This window comes from Tyto alba, unplaced genomic scaffold (assembly GCF_018691265.1).
Source record: "Tyto alba isolate M040663 unplaced genomic scaffold, T.alba_DEE_v4.0 Super-Scaffold_6, whole genome shotgun sequence".
In the NCBI taxonomy this organism is placed as follows: Eukaryota; Metazoa; Chordata; class Aves; order Strigiformes; family Tytonidae; genus Tyto; species Tyto alba.
In genome coordinates, this window is record NW_024881327.1 from 15,362,127 (window position 1) to 15,372,333 (window position 10,207).

Here is a 10,207-nt window from a genome sequence, read left to right on the forward strand (position 1 = left end):
GTAGAGGAGAGGTTCATGTTTTTACCCGAAAATCCAGTCACAGGCCTTTTCAGATGGCAGCTTGAAACATATCCCTGTTTAAATGTGAGGGAAATGGAAATGGTTGTTTAAAAAAACCTCCTGGATGTATATCTCAGTCACGTGTTTACTTTCTTCCCAACGCACATTAAAAGCAAGTATTTGCAGCTGACTGAACAGGACCTTTCAGCAGTGAAATCAGTGAGAATTTGGAATATGAGCTTTGCATGTTGACTTTTTTCTTCTCTATAAATAAATTACAATTCTCTATTCCCAAATGAAACCTTTGAAATAAAATACAAGCAGGAAAGAATCCCTCATACAAACAGGGGATTTGCAAGCCATAGCTGGTTTAGGGAAGCTTCTTCCCATGTGATCTATCAGTGCTTGAGTACTCCTCCTCGCTAGAGAAGGAAGGACACTTTGGTACTTTATTTGTTCTGGGGTACTGTATTTTTTTCTGAAGAAATGTGCCGGATGCAGCAGTCTGCCTACTTGTTCCGATTCCCACAAGAACAGTTTCTTTTCCAACTTCTCCACTCTGCAGGGAGCTGGACTTCTCAGCAGCACCCCAGCACGCAGATTATATACTCGGCAACAACCTTCCGTCACGGCCTTCAGAGCCCCTTGCACAGCTGGAAAGGCTAGAGTGAACTGTTCTCATGGGCAAGATCAGAACTGGGAGTGTAAAATCAGATTTGGAAGCACCTTTTTGCCTACAGCAGTGGAAATGGAGAAGTGCATGGGACTGCACTCACAGTGCAAAACTTACCTATGGTTTACAGAATTATTACCATTTGACTAATTTGGGCTATTTCTGCCTTTACAAAAGAAACATTCAACTTGGGTATTTCTGAAAAGCACTATAATTACTCCTCGTCTCTTTGCACGGCCACTCATTCAGAAGGGCACATGGACACTACTTCTTGCAAACAGCATTTGTTCAAGCTATGCCTCCTGGCTTGATTCACTCAACAACCTGGCTAAGATCCCCCTCTCCCTGCTCACTTGGCACACCAAGCTCTTTAGCAGAAGATCATCAAGGTATCCAAAATCAAGCCCAGCTTTATGTGAGTCCCTTGCTTCTCAACATAAAAACAGTGGGAGAGCTTTTGGGAAGAGCTCTCTGACAGATACTTTCTTAGACTACTTCTCTGAGTAAGGTGCCGCAGCATCAGCTTGCTTTGCCTTGGTTTGGACACAGTGCAAGCTCAATAATATTTTGCAAGTACAGGATATCTTTCCAAAATATCTCAGTCCTAGTCATCTTCTCCCTATTTTTGTAGCAGGCTTCAAAGGCAATTTTCATAGCAACTTTGCTGTGGATGCTACTTCTCTGCAAGGAAAAAAAACTGTAATAAGAAAAACATATTTATCAGACTGGTAATACAAGGACTCTCTGAAGCCATGGGGTTTTGATCATAAAAGATCTGGTGCAACCTTTATTTTCCTTGCAGTTTTCCTTGTGTACACTCCTGTAGATAAGGATCTGCTCTGTATTGGTCTGAAGGACCTGACAGTAACCTCGGCAATAGGAATGTGCCAGCTCCTCCTGGATAAGATTTCCCTTTTCCTTCCCTGCTGCTGTTACTCACCAGCAGCATATGTGTTTGTGCTTGGACATCCCCTGAGACAGCTCTGCTTCAAAGCATTGTGTTTCTATACATTTCTAATGTTAAAGAAAAATGGAATTTAAGAGCAGGATAGAAGAATAAGGTGATTTCTGGTATGAGGCTGTTTAATTTGCAAGGAGGATAGTTTACAGCCCCTGTACTTTAGATCCTAAAGGAAGCTTTCAGTACTTAACTGTGTGCTGGTTAGCACTGAGCAACCAGTTGAACCTGCTCCCCACAGTGCGAAGCAGCACAAAAATGTGAGCAAAACCTATCACTTATAACCCCAAAAAGCTGTTTTCACCTTGAATCCCAAACAAGCAAAAGCTTGTTTTTCGAAGTGCTGACAGGGCTGCTGCCACATAGGTTATTTCTTGTAACCATGATAGCAGACAAAGAATCAAAGTGACATTTTCCTTCTTGGCATCAACTAAAGTGCCCCCACCTTCACCCCCGCATCTGACTTGACAGGTTTTTTTCTGGAGATGCTGAGTGTGATCCCTATTTGTGCACTGGTGAGACATCTTCAAGGTATGCTGGATGTGCAGCTCTCCTTTGACGAGCATGATTATGAACATGCATCTGTTATTAAAATGGATTTTTATCACTTGCAAATAAGCCACAGATTAAATGCTGTCCTGCTTCTTGGGGCTACACTTTTTGTTACATCCAGACTGAATTGCTATAAATTATCTGCAGCTTTGTCAGAAATACTCTGACATGACTTGCAACCGATACAGAAGTCAAAATAATTCCCACTACCTGAAGCAGATAAACATTTTGCTCTATTCTGTGATCTCTACATCGATTTTGCATTTTTATTCAGTGTGGTTTTGTTCAATAGACTTTTCATTTACAGAGCTTCAATTTATTTCTGTCAGCTTCAGGACTGCTATTGAACCTGCCCTAAAACAACTATCAATTTCAGCAGCATTTCCTAAACAACTGAGCTTGATTTTAGCAGTTTAAAAATAGTTTCAATCTCATTAATACTTTTCATTGCCACACCATTTCCTTCCCAGAAGCCAGTGATTTGCAAACTTTCATTAGTGATGCAGAAAGGTATTCACTTGTAAAAGCACCTGGGTTCTGCTCCCAGCTGTGGTACAGGTTGCTTGGACTTATCCAACCACACAGCTCACATAGACTTCTGACTATGTATCTCCAATATTTGGTGTGATCTCCTGAGCAGTTTTGAAAAACTCACGGTCTTTGGAAAGCTCAGTCTGATACTGGCACACCCTGTGAAACCCTCAGATGGCACATTTCTGGGTCTATCAAGTAAAACAGCACCATTTACGTGGTGAAGCGCTACAGGCTCCTGCAGCCCTGGAGTGGGCCTCTTCGCCTCTGTGTGTGTTTGTTGCTTATATTAATAGGAGTGTGACTTGCGTCTGGCTCCCAGGACTGCAAGGGTGATTCTAATGGGCAGGATCCTGTGGTCCCTACAGAACTATGCCAGGGAAGTCTTCTGCTTAATATACAAAGTTCTTATGCTTTTTGTAGTAACTTATATATGTGCAATACATGATTTTTATACCAATTAGTAAAATGTCTTCTGTGGGTACAGCATATTTACTTTGGCCAGCACTGGCTGAAGTGACAATCTATGTTTTTTTAAGGCTGCAAAGATCTGGGCTATTATAGACAAGAAATGTAGTTTAACTAAAATTTCCTGGATATAAGCGGGTTTTTTTTGCCTTTTTGCATGATTACACTTCTCAATAGGTTACAGACCATGGGCTTTTGTTCTTACTCCACCTCTGTCAAAGAGACGCCTGGACTGTCAAACGCTTTTCAAAGCAAGGAAGAAGTTCATTAAATTGTTATGTTCGTAAAATTAATGCTGTTGAGAGACAGCACCTCATTAACTTTTTGTCTCAAACTTAGAATTTCATGGGAGCCCACACAACTCCTCCTCCAACCTGTGTCACACACTAAATGTGAAAATTGGAGAAATGCCAAGAAATAAAGGTGGCCAAAAAGAGGTCCCAAATTCTAATTCCAGGTACTACATCTTAGACTCTGTCAGGACTGGGAAAGAAAGCAGACTCATTGACTGAATACATGTGCAAATTGAATTTCTGAGTTCAAAGAGGAGAGTCTTGACTTCCTGAAACCAAATCAGGCCATAATAACAATATAACCCCCATGTTTCTCAGAGTGTCCTCCATTTTCTTTACAGTATCAGATCTGCATCCCAAATCTCAATTTTCTTAATCCTTCCTCTTCAGCCAGGAAAATCCTCACGGGTTTATTCTTGGGTCATATACAAATTCTCTCTTTGTTCAATTACAGCTTATATTTCAGTCATCTATATTGCGGGATACAACTGTCTTTTAATTAGTTTTGCCTATGTGCAATGAAATTAGATCAGTGGCTATACTTGGAGCACATCCACAGTGTTGACAGGGTCTGAGCTATACCAGCTTTGCAACAGATAAACACGAGTGAACCCTGCTCTGCTGTAAGGTAACCATAAGGTAACGTAACCAAAGACAATGAGCACTACTTTGCAAATATGCCACACAATATTCCTTCCTTGCATAGCTAATTGTCTTCAGTTTATCCAAGGGGGGGAAAACATTTTTTTGCTGCAAAGTGAAGCCACTACATGAAAGCTGTATTTTGTTCAAAACAGAGCCAGTCCGCTACGCCAAAGTCATGCCTGCACGGACACATCAAAACCAAACTCCCTAGCCCCTCGTTACCTTACTTGTTTATGTCAATCAATTTGGAGATTTTTAACATTTGAGTCATGTTTATCTGAACTGGTTTTCAAGGTCTAATTATAACATGTGAAGCAGGGTGAGATTGCTGCTATGAAAGTCGCAATATAAATAAGAGGACTTGACGGGCTGACTGATATGTTGGCACAGACCAGACATATATGTCACGTGGAAGTCCAGTGCAGCTGTTGTAGTCCATGGTACAATAAATAGCTGTAGGGAAGCAGCACAGTCACATGGGATTTTTTAATACCACCTACTGTGCTACTTGGCCAAATGCACTTGCCTTGCAAGAAAACGGGCAATGTCTGCAGCTTAAATGCAGAAAAGCAACAGTCCTGGCAGAAGGCGGCCAGTGCATTTTGAAGGCTTTGCAGGAGAACGTGGCATGGTTGTCTGTCTTCCTTGCCCCGTCCTCCTAAGATGACCCAAGCACAACCTTCCACTCAGCAAAACCAACAGAGCACGTGCTCCCGCCTCGCTGAGCTGGGAGAGCGCACTGTGCGCAGTAACGCATCCAACCTCCCCTCCCGTTGCAGCAGAGATCCCCCCAGCAATGGGCACGCCGGGGGCACGCCTGGCCGCACTCGCAGACGGGTGTCTTGGGCAAGACTAGGCTTCTGGAGAGGATCTCTGTTTACTACCTGGACCCCGATAGGTGGCTGGTCTTGGGTGTTAATGTGACAAAGTATTGGTTTTTAGAGTTGCTGAAATGCCTCAACAAGGAATGGAAGATGAAACCGCTGCTGGCTTGCAAATGGTCATTCATGCCATGTGCTGGTAAGAGAAGAAGCCATCGATACCAAGCATTCGCAGCGCGTTGAACACCAATTAAACTGATTAGAGTCCATGAAATATCAATTATAAAGCACCTGAACCCCTTCTAAGGTTAGGTTCTTATGGGTTTCGGAAAAAAACTGTCCTGCTGCAGGGCATATGTATCTTTAAATTAGCAACTGGCAATGAATTGAGCCTTTGACAAGGCTCTGGAAAATGCCTGGCATCCATAATTCCAGAAAGATGCCTTCTGGGTTTCTATTACACAGATGTGAGCAGCATATTAACCCACATTTCCCCAGCAAGGAAAAGGCATTACAATTGCAATCAATGTCCTCAGAAAGTAATTTACATCCCCTGTTGGACCCTGATTCTCAGTATTCTGTTTATGCAGCAGTGGTACCATAAAATGCAAATGATGCAACATTCAAATGTTTTCAGAGCTATTGATGTAACATAATTTTATTTGGGTAGAATAATTTTTCTTCCTAGCTCCCTTCTACTCAGCTCTCAGTGTCACTTATAAAGTTTGTCCCTGTATCCATAAATAGTTGCATAAAGTGACAGGGCTGTCAAGTTGATAGTGCACGGATACATTTCATATGTTATTTGAACCTAGACTTTGAAGCTGCAGAAAATCAAAGTGGCAAATTTCAGATTTCAAATAGTAAAAGAAAAAAGAATAAGAGATGTAATAAGATCGCACAAGAAACTGAGTTTCACAAAACAGCGAGTAAAACTACTCTCCGTTTTTTTTTTCCTAGTCTCTAGTTTAAACAGTTTTATTCCGTATTTTAAGATACTTTTACCTAAACCTAAGAGTATATGCCGTATATCCATCAATTTTGTTGCATGTCGTTGGACACCTGTGTTCAGTTCTGCTCTGGATTCACTAGCAGTCTCTAGTTTAAGCTACGTCAGGTAGGTACTGCAATCCCAAGTGAGCTCAGAGTCTGAGCCTGTGGTCAGGCAGGAGCCGTAACTCAGTGCAGATACGGAGCTGGGACCCTGGGCTCTGCTGCAGGACAGAGCTATGGGTTGGCTTCACAAGCAAGAGGGAGAGGAGCAGGAATCCCTGGTGGGACTCCGGGTGTGAGCATGTTCAGGTCTCCAAGCCTGATGCCGCTCTCTGCCCCAGACTGCCACAGCACAGACCCCGATCTGAGGAGTCTGGAGAGCCTCCTCCTCTCTACGTCTTTATTTACTGGGTGGTCACAGTGTGCAGATTTGCCAGCCAGGCACGATGCCTCTTGCACAGAGACCTGACAGCCAGCAGGTCACTTGGCTCAAGGCACCACACAGCCCACGGGAAGAGCTGCCTGCCTCCACCCACGCCCTTCACCCCGGCCTTTGGCAACACGACCCCTCTCCTCCACCTCCCCATGAGTGCTGCCACTAACAGTCACTGAAACTCACATTTTCTCATTTAAAGATAATTCCTAGATGTTTTGGGTTTAATTCTTGAGACTATCTTGGGGTTTGGCTGGACAGAAAAAGCATTTGCAACACACACCATCTGTTTAGAGAGAACAACATTGCTCTAAGGTGGGAATTTTTAAACAGACTTTGGCTGTGTCTGAAGAGACCTGTAAAACCTGTTGAAGGCTTCAAGCATGCGTGAGCATTAAACAGTGGATTGGGAAAGTTCCTAGACAGTTTTCCATACAGAACTGAAACTGGGAGCACGTAATCTCCCACCATCATCTCAAAATATATGTGCTCCAGCTATTGATTATGTATACAGAAAGCAAGGACTAGAAAAAATTAACAAGCATCGAGGGAAACTTCCTGTACTGATTTCCGTGTCCCTGTTTGAGTTCAAAAATCAGAAAAAAAATCCTCCTTTACTTACCCCTAGAGGGGAATTTCTTAGAGCTGAACAAACAAGAGGAGAAAGTGTTATGTGGTTAGAAATGCTAACTATATCTGGTCCCAAAAGTCACATCTTTAAGAGTATGGGGAATGCTAGTGTCTTGGTTTGGGCTGAAATAGAGTTAATATTCCTTTTCAGGGACTAGATGAGTGCTGTGTTTTGGATTTAGCTTTGGGTTTGGTATGGGAAGAATGCTGATAGCACACTGGTGTTCTCAGCTGCTGCCGAGACTTCAAGGACTCTCCGACTCCCCATGTCCTGCCCGTGCGCCAGGGCACAGGGAGCAGGGAGGGAGCACGGCCAGAGCACCTGACCCAAACTGGCCAGTGAAATATTCCATATCATGGCACGTCATGCTCACTATATAAAGGAGGGGTGGCTGGGAAGGAGCTCGCTCTCTCTCTCTCTCTCTCTCTCTCGCTTCCGGGATTGCGATTGTGGGATCTTGGTATCTCGGGGTCGCTGGCCGGGAACGGGCTGGGGATTGGTCAGTGGGTGGTGAGCAATTACACTGTACATTGCCTGTTTATATATTTCTTTTTGTTTTCCCCCTATCATCGTTCTTGTTCTCATTTTATTGCCATTATTAAACTGTTCTTATCTCAGCCCGCGAGTCTCCCTTCACCCCTCTAATCCCCTCCCCCATTCCCAGGTGGGGAGGGGGAAGGGAGGGTGACCGGCTGCGGGGGTTGGTTGCCGATCAGGCCCAAACCACAACAGCTAGGTTCTTAATAAGGGCAGAGTTAAGCGACTTAAATAGCTGAATTATTAAATAAATGTACCTGGGATCCCATATGTAATCATTCATATTCACATGCGACATGGCTGTGCCCATCCTACTTGGCAGGAAACTCAACAAAGGCTTTGGAGGACATGGCTGTTGCATCTCTTGCCATCTCCTAGGTGGAGATGTGGCCCTAATCCAAGTCTGGGGAACCAGCCTTCACAGCAACACAACTACCATGACCTTCAGGTACAGAGGCACTGCTCAGCCCAAACTGTAGGAGAAAATGGGGGAGGAACAACCCTTCATTTTGCCCAATTTGTCTTCAAGCCCCTTCTCCCTAAGGACCTGGGTAATTTCACATCTGTTTTCTCACCTCTGTTCTGTGTTTCCTATCTGAAGAAACTGAAGACAACGTAGGGTTAAGATGGCATGTTTTGAAAATGCGCTGACCATGGAAATTGGGAACACAATAAATAAGCATGCCTCGGGCGCCTCAAAATCCACAAAAAAAACTTATCGCTATGCTGATACCCAGTATGTCAAGTGTTTTCCAACAAAAAAATTGTTTTCAAGAAACACTCCAAGACAACCTGTGACACATTCCAAAGGGAAGAATGAGGTTAATTGCAGAAGATTATATTAGTGTGTATGCTGTGTGTGAACACAGTAGAAGGATTTCTCTAGTTCTTTAGTGGATTTCACAGTATTCCATGGGATCATACCCAAGTCTAATAGGTCTTGGACCCTGCAAAATTTTCAGATGCAATTACCTTAAAAGGAATAAATTGCTAGCTCTGTGTTGCATTGGAAACCTGCGCTCTGCAGGTGACCAATTTTCCCTTTGGGGAGATTGACCTCTCCCACCGCCCAGAGCTGTAGGAGCTGCCGAGGGATCGCCATCACAGCGTGCCTGCGGTTGCCTCACACCCATGGCTGCTCAGTGCAGTGACAAACCCTGACCTGTAGCTCCAAACTCCATCCTGCAGCTCCAAACCCACAATAAGCTACAGCTCTGTCCCAACCTGGCCCTCACCCCAACAGTGTTAACGATGGCTGTGTGATCTTTCCGTTCCTTTCAGTTTCAGTTGAATGAAACCATTGCCTTTAGAGTTTGTCAGGGTGGTCCACAGCTATCTATAATCTATCCAGTTTACTAGAAGGTGAAGCAAAATGGTAAAAGGAAAGAAATTAAAGTTTCAATTCTTTCCTGCCAAGTTCTGTCAAGTAACTGTAGTTATTTAATTACACTTTTGTAGCAATCACATCTCTTTACCAGCTTTATTAGTAGCATGGCTCTTTAAACCAAATTCTCCTTTATTACACTAATGTATCTTGAAACTCAAGTACAAAATTACACCTATCTGAAAAAATTAAAACTTTTAAATAATTTTAAGCAATTGCTCTGTAAGAACTTGGAAACCTGGAAGAACCATCATGATCCTGGGATCTGACCACTTGCAGGACATATGCAATACAACCTTGCCTAGGGATCCCGCTATTTCTGCCCAAAGGCACATCATCTCCAAATGCACTATCCTAAAAGAAAGCACCTGCTAGTCTGAGAGACCAGGCGGCTGCAATGTAAAGCATTCACTGGAGTTCAAAGTCTGCTGGTAATTACAGTGTTCTGTAATAACCTAATGTGACACAGAAGACAAGGGATAATTACAGATATATCAATCACTATTGGCCTTCCCCACCCCCAATATTGATAGCCATAGTTTTCCTTCTGTTTATTTATGACCCCAAGTTAAAGCAATAGGGTTTGGTGGGGTTTTTGTTTGGTTTTGTTTTTTTTTTTTTTTATTTTTTCCATGAGATGGGGCAGTTATTCAAGAAAGACTTCAAGACTTTTCTTTTAAATTAAATCACACTTTGGTTTGTGACAACTAGCAGATGTGATGAGATGAGAAGAAAACCCAACTATCCACTGATTTTCAAAAAGGAACCTTATTCTGCTCTTTCTTGTGGGGGTACTTTGTGCTCAGCAGTGCCCCAGGCTGAGCAGCAAGCACTAGAGCACTGCTGCTATCTACAGGTCTGCTCTGTGCAATGCTCAGGCTGGACATGAAACGAAGTCCTGTGACGGGGATGCTCGTGCTTGGGAGAGGGACCAAAACCCTGACACTAAAGTATGTTGGCTTTTGGGAAATGCAAGCTAGCAAACTGTAGTCTTTCCGTCCTGTGGCTAACGTATGTTAAAAACCCAAAATCAAGTGGACTTCATTAAAGGGAAGGCTGATTGGTGCTGCACAAGAGTCCAATTTCTGCTTTTCTTTTTTTTTTTCTGCAAACCAAGAAGAAACGTTGCACTCTCAGGTGCAGAGTAAGAGGAAGCATCTGCTCCCCGATGGGAACCCTCTGCCACCGCAACGCACTGGTGCACAAAACACAATAGGGTACAGAAGGGCTGGAAAACCACCTTAGAACCTGCAGTGCTGAACATTTAAGACCATTTGTGATATAAATA